Source organism: Cygnus olor, chromosome 1 (genome assembly GCF_009769625.2).
Source record: "Cygnus olor isolate bCygOlo1 chromosome 1, bCygOlo1.pri.v2, whole genome shotgun sequence".
NCBI lineage: Eukaryota > Metazoa > Chordata > Aves > Anseriformes > Anatidae > Cygnus > Cygnus olor.
Window position 1 is genome coordinate 113,830,022 of NC_049169.1, and position 13,754 is coordinate 113,843,775.

The 13,754-nt window shown below is 40.5% G+C and overlaps 1 protein-coding gene across 1 annotated transcript in view; it reads left to right on the top strand.

Annotated features, from left to right (window-relative positions):
- The first annotated feature begins 280 nt into the window (after positions 1 to 280).
- KCNJ15 (potassium inwardly rectifying channel subfamily J member 15) overlaps positions 281 to 13,754 on the top strand; it is a 37,842-nt gene continuing 24,368 nt past the window's right edge. Inside the window, exon 1 of the mRNA XM_040577546.1 lies at positions 281 to 1,121. The gene's annotated coding sequence lies outside the window, so the exon portion shown is untranslated. The remainder of the gene's footprint in view (positions 1,122 to 13,754) is intronic.

Genomic DNA, 13,754 nt, shown 5'->3' on the forward strand with positions numbered 1-13,754 from the left:
GTTCAGCTAACTAGATAGTAGGATACATCTCTGTTGGACAGCCAGCAAGCTCTGAGAGAGTGTACTGGAAGGGCTTTAGTCCAGCATCCTTTTGAGGAACCACGTTCCTGTGCATCTGTGTGTATGCAGGTCTGTGCACAGCTGAGGGAGTGTATTAAAATTATGTATTAATGTTATGTATTAAATGTATTAAAGTTATGGATGTTGTATGGATGTGTTTTTTTTTTTTGTTGTTGTTCTCTTTACTATAATTTCTGTGGTAAATTGTTAGTCCATTTAATTTACAGTACTCATAAGTACTGCCAATGATATATTTCACTAATCCAGACAGATCAAAACTAAATTGATACAATGTTCTTGGAATTTTAATATCAAGGATAAAAACACTAAAACTTTATAAAGAATCAACATTATACACAACCCATTCTTTATGTATTTAATTTATCTGCTTAGTACAGAGGCAGCATCTGTTTTCAGTGAGTTGCCGCTTTTTTTCTCTCTCTCTTTTTTTTTTCCTAACTCAGCAGCTGGGATAAATGAAATAGTAGTCAAAGACCAATTTAACAATTTCAGGGCCACAAGTCTGCTGGAATGAGGAAAAGGGAGGACAGTTGAGGAGGACAGTGACAGGAGGAATCGTAACCTCCAGATGTCCCCATAATAACTTCCAGGCATACAGTCTCGTAATGTGTTATGTATTATGCTCCACAGTAGACTGCTCTATCTCTGACAAATTTCTCACTGTGCTGCTAATTCTTCTGTTATCCCTTCCCTCCCACAGTGCTGCAGAGAGGAGACGAGTGAAGGAGAGGTTCCTCTGAACCCACTGCACTTCACCAATGCTGGCAGCTCTCGACAAGACATGGGCCACAATGTTACGATAGGAATAAACCTGCCTAGCTCTGCTCTGTAACTGGAGAGCCAAGCATTTTGGCCTCAAGTCACGTTCTTAAGCTTCTCCCTGGATTCCAGCTTCCAAAATACCAAAGTATAAATTCTCTTCTTTCTTTGCTCTCCGACTCACCACCTCAACCTTCTCCAGCAGCTGAGAGCAAAAAAGCTACAGGAGCAGTAGGGAACAAGTCCGACTAGAAGAAATGACAGAGCTGGGCAGAACAAAGGTGAGATGAGCTTCTCAGCCCTCAGCAGCTGACTGCCAGTGCAATCAGGAGATGCCTTCAAGAAGAGGAGATCCTGTTTGCTGAGTAAGACAAGGAGGAGGGACCAGGAGTAAATGGACTGGTATGGAAAGGTATTTGTGGGTGCATGGCTGAGTGGAGAGAGAGAGGGGCTGGAATGACTGATAACAAGGAATAGTGTAATGAGTTTAAATTGACTTTAGTCTAATGAAGAAAATTAATTGTGTTTTTAATCAACCCAATTTAAGTATTCAAGCTTTTACCACACTGGATTGTCCTGACTAGAATTGGTGCTATTATGACTGGGATAACCAAGTCTCTCTATGCAAGTATCCTTTGTAGTCTTGCATTCTCTATTAGAGGGTCTGAACCTTTCTTACACTTAGGTCTCTTCATACTGCTAGAGAGATGTAAAAAGAGATGAATGGAATTGAGAATAACACCCAAGATATTCTTCATTTCCTGCTTTCAATGGCTGTATGACACTATGGAGCACTTGCTACTGGTTTTCACCTCAGAGAGTGTTATTTGCTTCAGTCACGTCACATTAAAGTGGAGTCAAAGTGTCTGACTTCCTACAACCCAGTTACTCTACCCGTCACATCCACACTATGAACCAGTCCCTGAAGGGTGCAGCTGGTCCCCAGCAAGAGGATCCCTCTGCAAGAAGCTGGAACACTTTGGATGAGAAGCCCTGCATAAATGCAAGATGATAGTGCTGATAGCATTCACTACCTTGTAGTTATGCATTGCAGGGGTCGGAGATGACTGAATGATCTCTGAAACAGTATTTGCAGTAACAGCTTTGCACAAAGAAGTCGCTTAGAGATAAAGTGGCAGTTAATTCAAAACAGAATTTCAGACTTAGCTTTGTCTTTTTCCCCGTCTTTGAAGGAAATGAGAGGTGACACAATTGGATTAGATACGCATTTTAGGCTTTTCAGAAAACAGGATATTATTTACCAAAAAGATTGTAATAGTTCCAAGCTGATAAATGCAGTATATTGTTTTTGGCATGCATATCAATTCTTAAAACAAATATTATTTACAAGAAACTTTGTAGAAGCTCCTTTAGATTTTCCACAGTCTATTAGGTAAATATGGGCTTTGTAGCACTACAGAAAATTGTACATTTTTACAGAAGCTTTTAAAAGTTTGGCAACACCATCCGGCCCAACCCTCTTTATTTTATAACAAAGCTCTTGAGGTTCATTTTTTATGACTCAGTTGCCAAAGTCCACAAAACTTGTCCTACTCTTAACATGATGGTAAAAAAGTGAGGGAGATAGAGATATACTTTGATTGGCAAATGAGTCAGAAGCAGAGAGGTAAAAATGAGAGAGTCTGAAGTGAATTAGCTCCAGAAATCTGGGAGGAGCAAAGGACCCCTTCCTTCTCCAGCACCATGGTATCTGGGGTCACAGGAATTGAAGATGTGTCTGGTCTACCATGGCAAGTGTGACCAGTTCATTTGTAGAAAGCACCTCTGCTTCCATGTGCACACATACACACAAAATACATATATTATCTAGCATGAGTGTGTACATACAAATTTATGTTTTACACACAGGTGCATATCTCAATGCAGATATAGATATAGACTACAGTTAATTTAATTGGCTTTCATTTCAGAAACCACTGGCAGCAAGTACGGTAGTTCTTCTGAAATGGACCACTTCTCTTGGCCCTCTTTTTCTAGCAGCCAGCTAGTTTCATCTTTGCTGGAGCTCTGAGAAATGCTTTATTTGCTGTGGAACTACAAATCAGGAAGGATTCACCTGCTTTGGAGTGTGTGCCCAAAACCAGAACTGGCAGGACATCTTGTAATGTGCTGAGTCCAAATACTGTCTTGCCAATGCTGGAATTAAATTGTCTCACTCCATTTTGATAGCTCCAGATTCCTGGAGATTCAACTTATTGGAAATCCAGAGCGATTTCCATGGGTTAGGCCTGATGGCCAAGCTCCATAAAAATCAGAGTGGCTCACAGTGTTCTTCTGGACAGAGTGGGTGCCTTTTTGGCCAGCCTGTTTTGTCCAGCAAGATGGAAAGCCACGTCAGGGCCCACTGAATGGCCAGGACCAGATGTTGACTGTCGAGTGTTGTCCTTTTGCTGTCCAAAGTGAGCAGGTCTTCAGCAATCAGATGGGAAATCAAAGCTGTCCTCAGAAGCAGACTCACCTGTGTGGCTTTTTGAGCTGCCTGCCTGCAGTCTGTGTCCCTCATCTACACCTGGCTCAGTAGCAACTTGTTGACGTTATTCAGTGGAAACCTTATAGATTCGATCAGTATAGAGTACTTTTCTGCTTCTGTTCTCCTGTGGAAAGCACCTCCAACTTCCTGTTTCCAACAAGTACAGGACTATGCTAAAGGATAGCTCTTGGAGGCAGTCCTCTAGGGCATTTTTGGGTGACATTGCAGGTTACTGATTTGCAATGATGAAGAAATCTCACTACAGATCATCTGGGAAATATTTGAGGAAACAATACAAAAAAAAATAAAGGAAGTTATTGGACAGTACACATAGTTAAAAGCAGTATAGACAAGCAATAAACCAGGGCAATGTTGGGAAAATGTAAACAATCAAATTCTAAAGGAAAACAAAAGAAGTGAAAGTATCTTGCAGAAAATTAGCAAATCACTCCAAGGCTGGACAGGCAGAGAAAAATCTAAAGGAGGATCCAGAAAATGAGGCACAAGAGCAGTATGCTAAAGGTGAATATCTGTGGAAATACATTTGGGCCAATGATAGCAGAAATTAGTTTAAAAAAAAATAAAAAAGTGAACCATATACCACAAAAGTGTGGGGTGAAATAATATGGGGGGAATATTTTGAAGCCTGCTGTACTGAGGTTTAGAAGCTTGCAGTCCATCCTGAAATGCAAACACAGTAGACATGCTTGAATGGGCATTAGCTCAGTTCCTTCATCAGGAAACTCTGCTCCAAGAAAGAGTTAAAAGCAGATGCCCTGCAAGAAGAGATAAATAGCGCAACTGGCCTTTTAGAATCTGGAGGAACAAATTCTACCAAGGCAGCAAAAAAAATCTGAAAAGTATACTGGAGTAAGTGGAGGTATGAGGTAGCTGAATAAAGAACATTGCTGTGTGAACCCTGAGGAAAAGAGTTACTTTCATTCCAAGCAATCCAGAGGTATAAGTTCATTGTCCTGATGAAAACGTCAACAGGCTGCAGATAACTGCAGAGTAGGTGGAAGATACAGCATGATTTCAAATCAGGGTATGTTGCAGTGTTCCAGATATCTACTCCAGCAGTAATGGGAAAATTATGGAGAGTGGAGGCAAAGGAGTGTCATTGTTTCTTCTGGATTTATCATGGCATTCAACTGAGGTATGTTATGAGAAGTAGCAGAGTCACAGAGTTCTACATAAATGCACTGATAAAAACTGTTCTTGAAATATTTCACAACAGTGCCAAAAGGATTTATGGGGGTTAAGCAATTACTTCAGATAAAAAAAATAGTGAATGACAAAACAGTGTGAATTCAACATCCCTCTTTTTGCTTTTAATCAGGTATTACATATAGTAGATGTATTAGAGAACAAAGCCACTGTTTGCCTGGCATTAAGGTCCATATGCAGGTGCAATTGCGTATCTGACAGATATTCTCATATACCATACCAAACTAGAGGAATTATTTGTCAGTGACTGTCATGTAGATAAATTATTTGCAGCTTGGAAAAGAAGGTTATAGAACAAGCAGACTATTTTGCATACCTTGTAAGCTTCATTTTTTTGCTAGCCACTTTGTTGTGCTTGAGATTTTAAAGTATTGCATTAAAGAGTAATATTTAGTGTCAAGTAACATGTATCCAGACAGCGCATGACCAGTATGACTTTATAGATGGAATAACATAGTCAACAAAAGTAGATAAACAGACACAAAAGGGCTGAAACTGGAACAAGAGCAGATGTGAAGTGAAATCATTTGAAGACAAATGAAGAAACTGGAAGGAGGGCAGAAGGTGAAATCAAGGCATGGGAACAGCTAAACCTGAAAAGATTATGACGGTGGGAATAGTGCAGAAATCAAACAGATAACAGAATGTCAGAGATAGTCATGCAAAAGCAGCCAAGGTCAGTTCAACAAGAAACAGACTGAACTGGCTGGTCTGAATAGGTTCAGTAAAGTGGGCTGGTGCCTTGTGCAGGGAAGTAGTTAAACTAGACTCCGTGGAGGAACTAGCAGCAATGCTGTTCAGTTCCTGGTGTCTGCTGAGATCCTGGAAGATGCAGTAAAAGAAGGCATATAAAGAAATTATGACAGGTTCCCTGCAAAAATGCTGATGCATAAATTAAAACTTCAGCGTAACTTGTCTTTGGTCATGTCTGTGTTTTACTGAAGCCATCCTATTTGCTTCTAGAAAGCCTATTTCAGATTTTCATGCAGTTTGTGTCTTGAAATCTGTGGTTGAAATCCCTGTAAGACCAGGTCATAGGAGATGAACTGAGGTCTGAATATTAATGAACTACTCAGCAGTGTTAAAAGATCATATTTCGACCAAATTTTCTCTGCCTGCCACTTGGCACCAAATAAAGCTGCAGGCTGTGGAGTGTGCATCCTCATGGACTAGGACTACTGAAACAGATATATTTGCACTCCCAGAGACCTTTGGACAGCTCTAGTCTTTTTTGTGGCCTATAGGGAGACTGGCTTTTCCTGTTGGTACAGTATCTTTCAGACATATTTTCCGTGAATGATAAAATCAGGAGAATGTGTGGGCCTATATAAGGCCACCTGGGTGCTGTCTTAATAGCAGACATGGGCTTTTGTTTCAGAATTGTCTTTGGCTTTCGATGCTGTTAATCATCTCTGTTCTCATGCACAGTCTGTGGTCTTTAAAGCCCTGAGAGAGCATTTTCAAGCACTGATGCCTGCAGTTCAGTATCAATATCCACATTTTAACACTCCTACAAATAGCATGCTTTTGAGAAATGCAGAGAATCTAATGCACTTGGTGCCGACTTACCTAACCTTTTAGGAAACCAGCTAACTTATGGCAGTGGGTGGAAATATACATCTTTTTACTTCTTAACAATTAGCTTGAGAAAAGCAAGTATGCCAAGCAGGAGATACTCAAAGTGACAAAATAGATTGTTTCCTGTTATGTTACCATGTTTTGAAGGCCTTACCTAACACTAGTCAATAGTTGTCTCTGTAACAGAGTTCCTGAAGACTATAACTTTCAGATATGAATATGATAGTGTCAACAATTCTCATTAAAAGAAGCTTTTGCTCAGGTCAGTATCTCCCCATTCAATCTCTCTTCTCTTTATCTGTTGCCATTTGCAAGCCTAAACAGCCAAAACTTGCAAACATTAAAATCAGGAGAGCTCTGAATTGTTTTTCATGCTTCTAATTTTCTACTTTACATGATGGATGGTAGGATTTATTGTAGCTCAGAGGAGCAAAGCAGTTGCTATACAATCTGCCCCAGGCAAGCTGTCGTGACAACAGCCAAAAAGTAATAGCTGTGGTCCCTGAAAAGATTTTGCTTAAACTTTACGAAAGAATTCACCTTTGGGGCAGGTAGCAAGAATGGAAATATGCAGCCCCAAAGGTCAGCATTTTGCAATGCTTATGGTATACGAAAATAGGAGGTTACAATGGAAACTATGGTGAAATCACAGTGACAACGGGTGTGGCCAGCACTCCTGTGCCATCTTCTTGTCTTGAAGCAATCATTTTCTTCCAGTGCAATATCATGGAATTATATGTCTTGCTCTCAAAGCTGCGTTCAGTAGATAAATGATGACTACTCTGCTTTCTACAAAATTTGATCTTAAAATTGAGTGTGTTTAGCACTGTCTGGACAAATGTTTGCACTTTGCTCTTGGAAAACGATTTCCCTAATCTTTTTTGTAGTAGAAATGCCATGATCTATGTTGGAGAGAATAAGCCTGGGGATAGTCTTTGTACATACAACTCTGTACCTCAAACTCTGTACCCTTCCCTTCATTACCCTCTTTTGTGCACTTCCAGTAGTGTTGTAGGTTCTGTCAACCTCAATAGTTGTATGTAGGCTCAACTCATAATCCCCTTTGATAAAGTCTGGCAAACCACACATTTCAGTTCTTTTCAGTCAGCCAAAAGTTATTTTCCAGGAAGACTCATTTAAATGCACAAAAACACCCTTTTAATTTGGCCTGCCTTTTTCATACTGTTTCCTGAGAGGTCATCTAGTCTGGGCATCTGAAGCTGGTAATAGTACTGCCATATTTTTGTCCCAGATAGTTCCAGGTTTATACAGCTCAAAGAATTTCAGTAAGAGGAAGTCCAAAATGGGTATTCTCACATGGCCCTTATTGCTGCTCATGAAAATAAAATTCCAATTAAAAAAAAAAAAAAATCAAGTTGCTCCAAAGGGGAGTTCCATTAAAACATTGCTGAGTTTCAAAGGTGAGGAAAAAACTAACCCAGCTGCTGGATCCTAACCCAGACTGTCAGTGCTAAGAAATGTGTTTGACAATTAGAGATTGTGTCTCCATGGAGGAGAATTCACAGTGGACTTTCTAGATTCAGTGACTCTAAGTAACTGAAACCTGACTGGGAGAGGTTTCTCTTCCCCTTTCTGTTGTCTGAGATGTGATCTTGAAGATATGTGATGGGACATAGCAATGATATGTCGAACATGTGAGTTTTTCTTTGGCTGAGGAATGTTGTTCATGCCATAGAAAACACATCAATAGAAGGAAAGGATCCAATGGCTGAAAAGCTGGGGCTTTCCAACATTTCCCAGAAGGATTTCTGGTCATCAGAGTGGCTCTAACTGTAACTACTAAAATTCATACACCCCAGAATCATGGCTTGAGGAGAAGCCACAGGAACACCAGGGGGACTGACCATCCTGGATAATGTGGAGGAAAATGTTAGATCAGAGGAAGTATCTTCCTTTTCTAGTGGTCAATGGTTCTTGCCACTGACTGCTTTCAGCCCTGCTTCTCCCAGAATTCCCTGGAGCAACTATTCTGGACCATAACCCTTGGTCATTTCTTACACCAGAAATCCTGCCTGTAGCTGAGGACAATTTCCAGAATTGAGTGCTGCAGAGCATTCTTCTCCACGACTATGGATTTGTTCCTATTGCAACAAAACCAGTGTTATATTAGAGTGACCTGTAGAGCTGTCTGCTCTTTCTCTTATAAGAAGGAGTATGGAAGTGGTACAGAAAGCATCGTTGCCTGCTGGGGTGCTACCAGCAATGTGAGTGGATTATTCCCACAGAGAGATTTAAGTGTCCTGCTGGCTCACAATGCAACAAACCAAACATGCACCCACCACAGAGTATCAGAAAGCAAAGACACGTGGATGGGTTCCAGGAATCTGAGGTGAATTTTGGCTGCTCCTAACATCTTGACCAGATTGAGAATTTAAAATAAATAAATAAATAAATAGATCCCTCTTGGCTCTGAAGCCCGTTTTCATTTTCACTCTGGTGTGTGGAAAGTCAGTTTGAATTTGAATTCCTGCTTATGAATCTGTCCCGTCTCTGGGCTAGAACCAAAACCGGAGGAGGCTCATTTCCAGAGTCAGGGAGAATGCAGCCAAATGTGCATGGGAATGAGTGGCTTTTCTCAGGGGGTGTTTTTTTCTCCAGAACTTTCTACCACCTGGTCATTCTTTTGACATCTTGGGCGGTAAAGTAGTATGTCTGTACTTCTGTCATCAAGAAGCAACACCTCTGAGCAGGAGCTTAAATGTTGAAGATCAGGTTCACCATCAAAATTCTCTCTCTACCCTGACAGCAGCCTTGCTGAGGCTCTGAAATCCTGAGCCAGTCAGATGAAGAACACCTTCCCTAATGTGAACAGATAAGCCACATCTCAGCAATTGCTCTGTTTACAAAGCCAGGTTATTTGAGCTGAAGTTGAAGCTTTTGAAAGCACTAACTTCTGCGGCAACACGGTTTCCAAGAAGATCACTGCTTGCTTCATTGAGAACAGAGCTAGGCTCTTCTCAGCCAGATCCTTCCGTGTGAAACTCGTCAAGTGGAATAAAATCCCGTTCCAATTATATGCTTTTCATGTGCGTAAATTTCCCTTAGGAACAACACTGTCAGCCACAACCTTTCATAATGCAAAGAACATATGGTGGAGGGCTTGTACACAAACCACTGCTTTAAACTGTGGCAGGCTAGGTAATGTGCTGTGAATTCCTTGGTACAGCCACTGTTGCAATGTCAACAAAGGGGTGACAAAAGAAAGAACACAGAAAAATATCGATCAAGGGTCCTACCAATGCACACGTGCAGTGAGAACATGGGTAATGATTTCTTTGGAGTGGGAAGTTTCATGTGCCTGTTTGCATCTACATGCTTGGAGAACTGCATTTCCTAAAGCACCTTCAGGTCCAAAATTTTAACTAATTTGGAGGAATATGTGTAGTGAATTCTGTTTTATCAAGAACTCTGTCAATAAGAAGCAGACGAAAGGTTTGATTCACAGTTTAGAGTTAGTTACAGGTAAATACTCTAACGCACACCAGAAAAATAGCCCAAAAAAGGAGACTATTTTAAAACAATTAAAGTAAACATACAGTAAAGAAAGTGCAAAGTTCTCACACAGAGGGTTTCTCTGTGTTTAACAAGATCTCATTTTGGATTAAATATTTTTGATTTCATGTATTCAAGTGTTGTGGTTTGGAAAGTATAGATTTCTATTTCCATGCAAGAAAGTCAGTAAAATTTTAGCTGTAGGGGATCTTCTAATAAGGTTATAAGAAAATAAATTTTGTGTTACTTTCTTACTTTTTTAATTAAATTCTTTCATGTGCACAGCAATGTATATTTTTTACCAGTTTTTAGCAGAGGTAGTTTTAGTCCTGGAGGTGTGTCATGCTGAATGACTAGGTATAATTCAAATAATGTTTGAGAAAATGGTATTTGGGCTTAGTTCTGCATTGTGTTACATTTCGTTAGCATGATGTGAATAGTTTCTGCTGCATAGGTTTTATAGTATCTGCTTTCAAATCAAGACAGATTTTGAAGTAATGAGCCCATAGACAATTTAGGCAGCATTCCAACCAGCTTTTTGTTAACACTTCTATTAAATGAAGGCCTTGGTATTATTGATGTAATTTTTCAAAAGCCTGTAATAAAAATAGAAAAAATAGCTTGTGTAGATTACGGTGGAAAGCCAGCTGGTACATGCAGAAAACATTGAGTTCCAGTAGTTTAGTACTGAAACATAAAAGCAGTGTTTGGGCTTCAGAACTGAAATTGCTGCAGAATGAGGAGCGCCATGAATCATGGCAGAATGCTTCTGGCCTTCAGCCAGCAGAATTGAACATTTTACCAAATTGTTTTGATTTGGAGGGTGCGTTAAAAATAAACACACTATTATAAGAGGTACATTTTTGTGCTTTTCCTCCCTACCTTTACTTTAATTGTCATGAAATGCCTATAAGGTTTGCCTGTTCTATTATATCAATATTACAGTGGGAGTCTGAGTCCTGAGGGGACCACATATGCCATAATGTTAGGCACCAGTGTAATTTCTCTGGGAGCTGTGCTCCTTGGTGCTTCTGAAGATCTGGGCTAGGGAGACAAGTATTAGCTTTACGCAGATATTTAGGTGCATAAAAGTACAAAGAGGTGTTTAGTTGTTCTTAGGTGACATGTCTGCTCAGGACATCTTGAATTTATTTTGTGCAAGGTTCATTTCTAGTCTGGTGTCTGGTTTTATATAACAACACGTTTTTCTGTACAGCAACTTTTGCTCAGGCAGACAGTGATAGGACAAGGGGGAATGGTTTTAAAGTAAATGAGGGGAGATTTATACTAGATGTTAGGAAGAAATTCTTTGCTATGGGGATGGTGAGGCACTGGAACAGGTTGCCCCATCCCTGGAGGATGCCCCATCCCTGGAGGTGTTCAAAGCCAGTTTGGATGGGGCTTTGGGCAACCTGGTCTAGTGGGTAGCATCCCTGCCCACGGCAGGGGGTTGGAACTAGTTGATCTTTAAGATCCCTTCCAACCCAACACATTGATTCTATGATTCTTTATTTATATGATGCGCATGATGTTTTTTTTTTATCTCATGAATTTGGAGTTCACAGCAACTGCAATTTTTTTATTGTCTTGATCCTGAGAAAAATAGGTAAGACTTGAAGTGTCACTGCGGTTTTTCCTCATGCCTGGTGGGCACATCCTTATGTCCTGAGGGCACTGAACAATTGAGAAGTCCAGAGTACTTTTTCAGTAAAAGAATTGACTTTTGGATTCAAGATAAGTTGGAGTAACAGGTCTGATGCATAGGACTAACTTTTTCTACCAGGGATTCTAGTTTTATTGACTCTTTTCCTAACTTCACTCTACACAAAGCCAACATAAGAGCTGAAAATGCCCCGAGCAAACCTCTTATCATCTTGGGACATCCTTCTCAGCTTTATTGATCGAATAAGTTTGGATAAGTATTTCAACTTACCTAGTCCAAACTTTTGAACACTTACCTCTTACTGTAAGGCCCAGGCTTATGGGCTTTAGCACTGAGGTAAAGCTGAAGAAACAACATGTGAGTTTACACATTTTGGAGGGCATGAACTAACAAACTAACTTCTCCAGGGGTTTAGCTTGCCTAAGCAGCAGTGTGGGAACAACCCAGGTGCCTGTGGTCACCCAAGGAGAAATGAAGCTTGTTTAAGATATTTTGGTTGTAACAAAGGGCAAGTAAGAGCTGAGCACAGGCAGCTATTGCCAGGCAGCTAGGTTATGGCAACCTGTGTCCTGTTCTTCCTCTCCCCTTCTGGATGCTTACTGGTAAGGGACAGCACAGTTAAAGCAGAAGGAAAATGGGGAATGAGAAGTTGGAAGACTACTTCTTATCTCCATTAGCAATGAGATCAACTCAGTCATCTCCTGAAGCTTCACCATAGCTTCCTCAGAGAGAGGTTTTGTATTTGTCATCTCCTGTTAAGACCCCAAGGCTCTCATGGGCTCTCTGCTAAATGAATGGAAAACTATGTTCAAGGAAAGGTATTGCCATTTTCAAGTCAAATGTGCAAAACTGAGAAATTCATATACAACTTAAATTTCATCCCTTTGTCCCACTGCTCTGTCTTCTGGAATGTGATAGGGATCCATAGGGTATTAGCAAAACAGCATGGTAATTAAAACCTGAACTGTGGTGTGTTTGCACAAAATGTGAAAAGCTTCATTCTGAGCATATCCCAGTATTACCCTCTCCTAATGATCCCTTACACTACAGCTGATTTCACACGCACTGTGTTGCTGTGGATGCTGATTTGGGAGATGTGTGGGACTAGCACATTAGAGTATCCATAATCAGTCATGATTTGGGCAGGTTCTCAAACTTTGCCAGAAGAAAGAAAAAGAAAGTTGCAGTTGGGGAGTTTTAATAATGCAAATTCAGTTACAGCTAAACGTAATGTAATTGGATGGTGAAAAAGAATTTCTAGTATAGGTGCTTCATCCATGACATTTTAGAGGGCTCTGCAAATAGAAGAGCCTATCTGAAAGCAGAAAAAGATATTCACAAGCATTTATTTTGTAATGAAAACTGATAGGAGCTGTTGCCATCTCCCTCATAGTAAATATAGAGAAAGAGATACCAGTGCAACAGGTTCATGGATTTGGGGAACAATCCAAGTCGTGTGAAATTCTTTAGTCTCTGGCAAAGCAAAAAAAAAAAATCACATCTAACTGTTGTCTTTTTAAATGCAAAACAGCTGCTGCCTACTGGCACTGCCTGAATGCCTACATACTTTACCACATGACGGCAGGATTCCAGCCTCCAGTTTCCTATGGTTGCATATCACGACATTATTCATGGCTGTTAATGACATTTAAATGTCTGTTTACCTATTCTGTTGAGAAAAGGAGAGGTTTTACTTTTGTTAATGTCTTCTCTATGAATCTGAGATGGGAAGGATTTTGTTTGTAATCCACTCACCTTGTGCTGATCTCCTTTCCCCTGAGCAAAAAGAAATGAAGGCAACCCAGCAACGGCTGGGCCATGGGATGTCTTTGCGGGTGATGCGGAACTACAGCTGTGCTGGACTAGCTTGTTGAGATATGTAATTCCTGGAAGCAATATCTCTGGGAATATAGGCACAGAATGGTATCCAAGGACAACCATGTTAGTCTTTCTAGTGCTGCAGTGTCTCCCCTTTCACTGTCGCTGTTTGCATTCAGCTCTGGGGATCCCATTGAATACTGGCATGGTACCAAAGGTAGTGGACAGGCTTTGTGATTGGAAAACCCTCACATCTCTTCCTTTCTGTGTTAAAGGTGTCCAGCTTTCCCCCAATCCTATCAGAACTACCTGTGTTTTCTATATCTAGGATGTAAGAGCTTTCCCGCAAATCAATCTGCACTGTGTTTTTAGCATCTGATCTTATATGAGCAGAAAGGCACTGAAGCCAACCCAGAATAAGTCATCAAAGAGGAAGAGTGTAGTGGCTAAACAGACTGGAAACTTTGGTGGTCAGGGATTTCAACTGCATCCGTGGCTGCTACAGCTCTGTGTGTTACAACCATGGTACAAATGTGTTTCAGATGAGTTTCAAACTCACTTTTGCCAGCAGGAAAGGGGTAATCAATAATGTTGACTTTTAATTCTTCTTACTCTTTTCTCAAT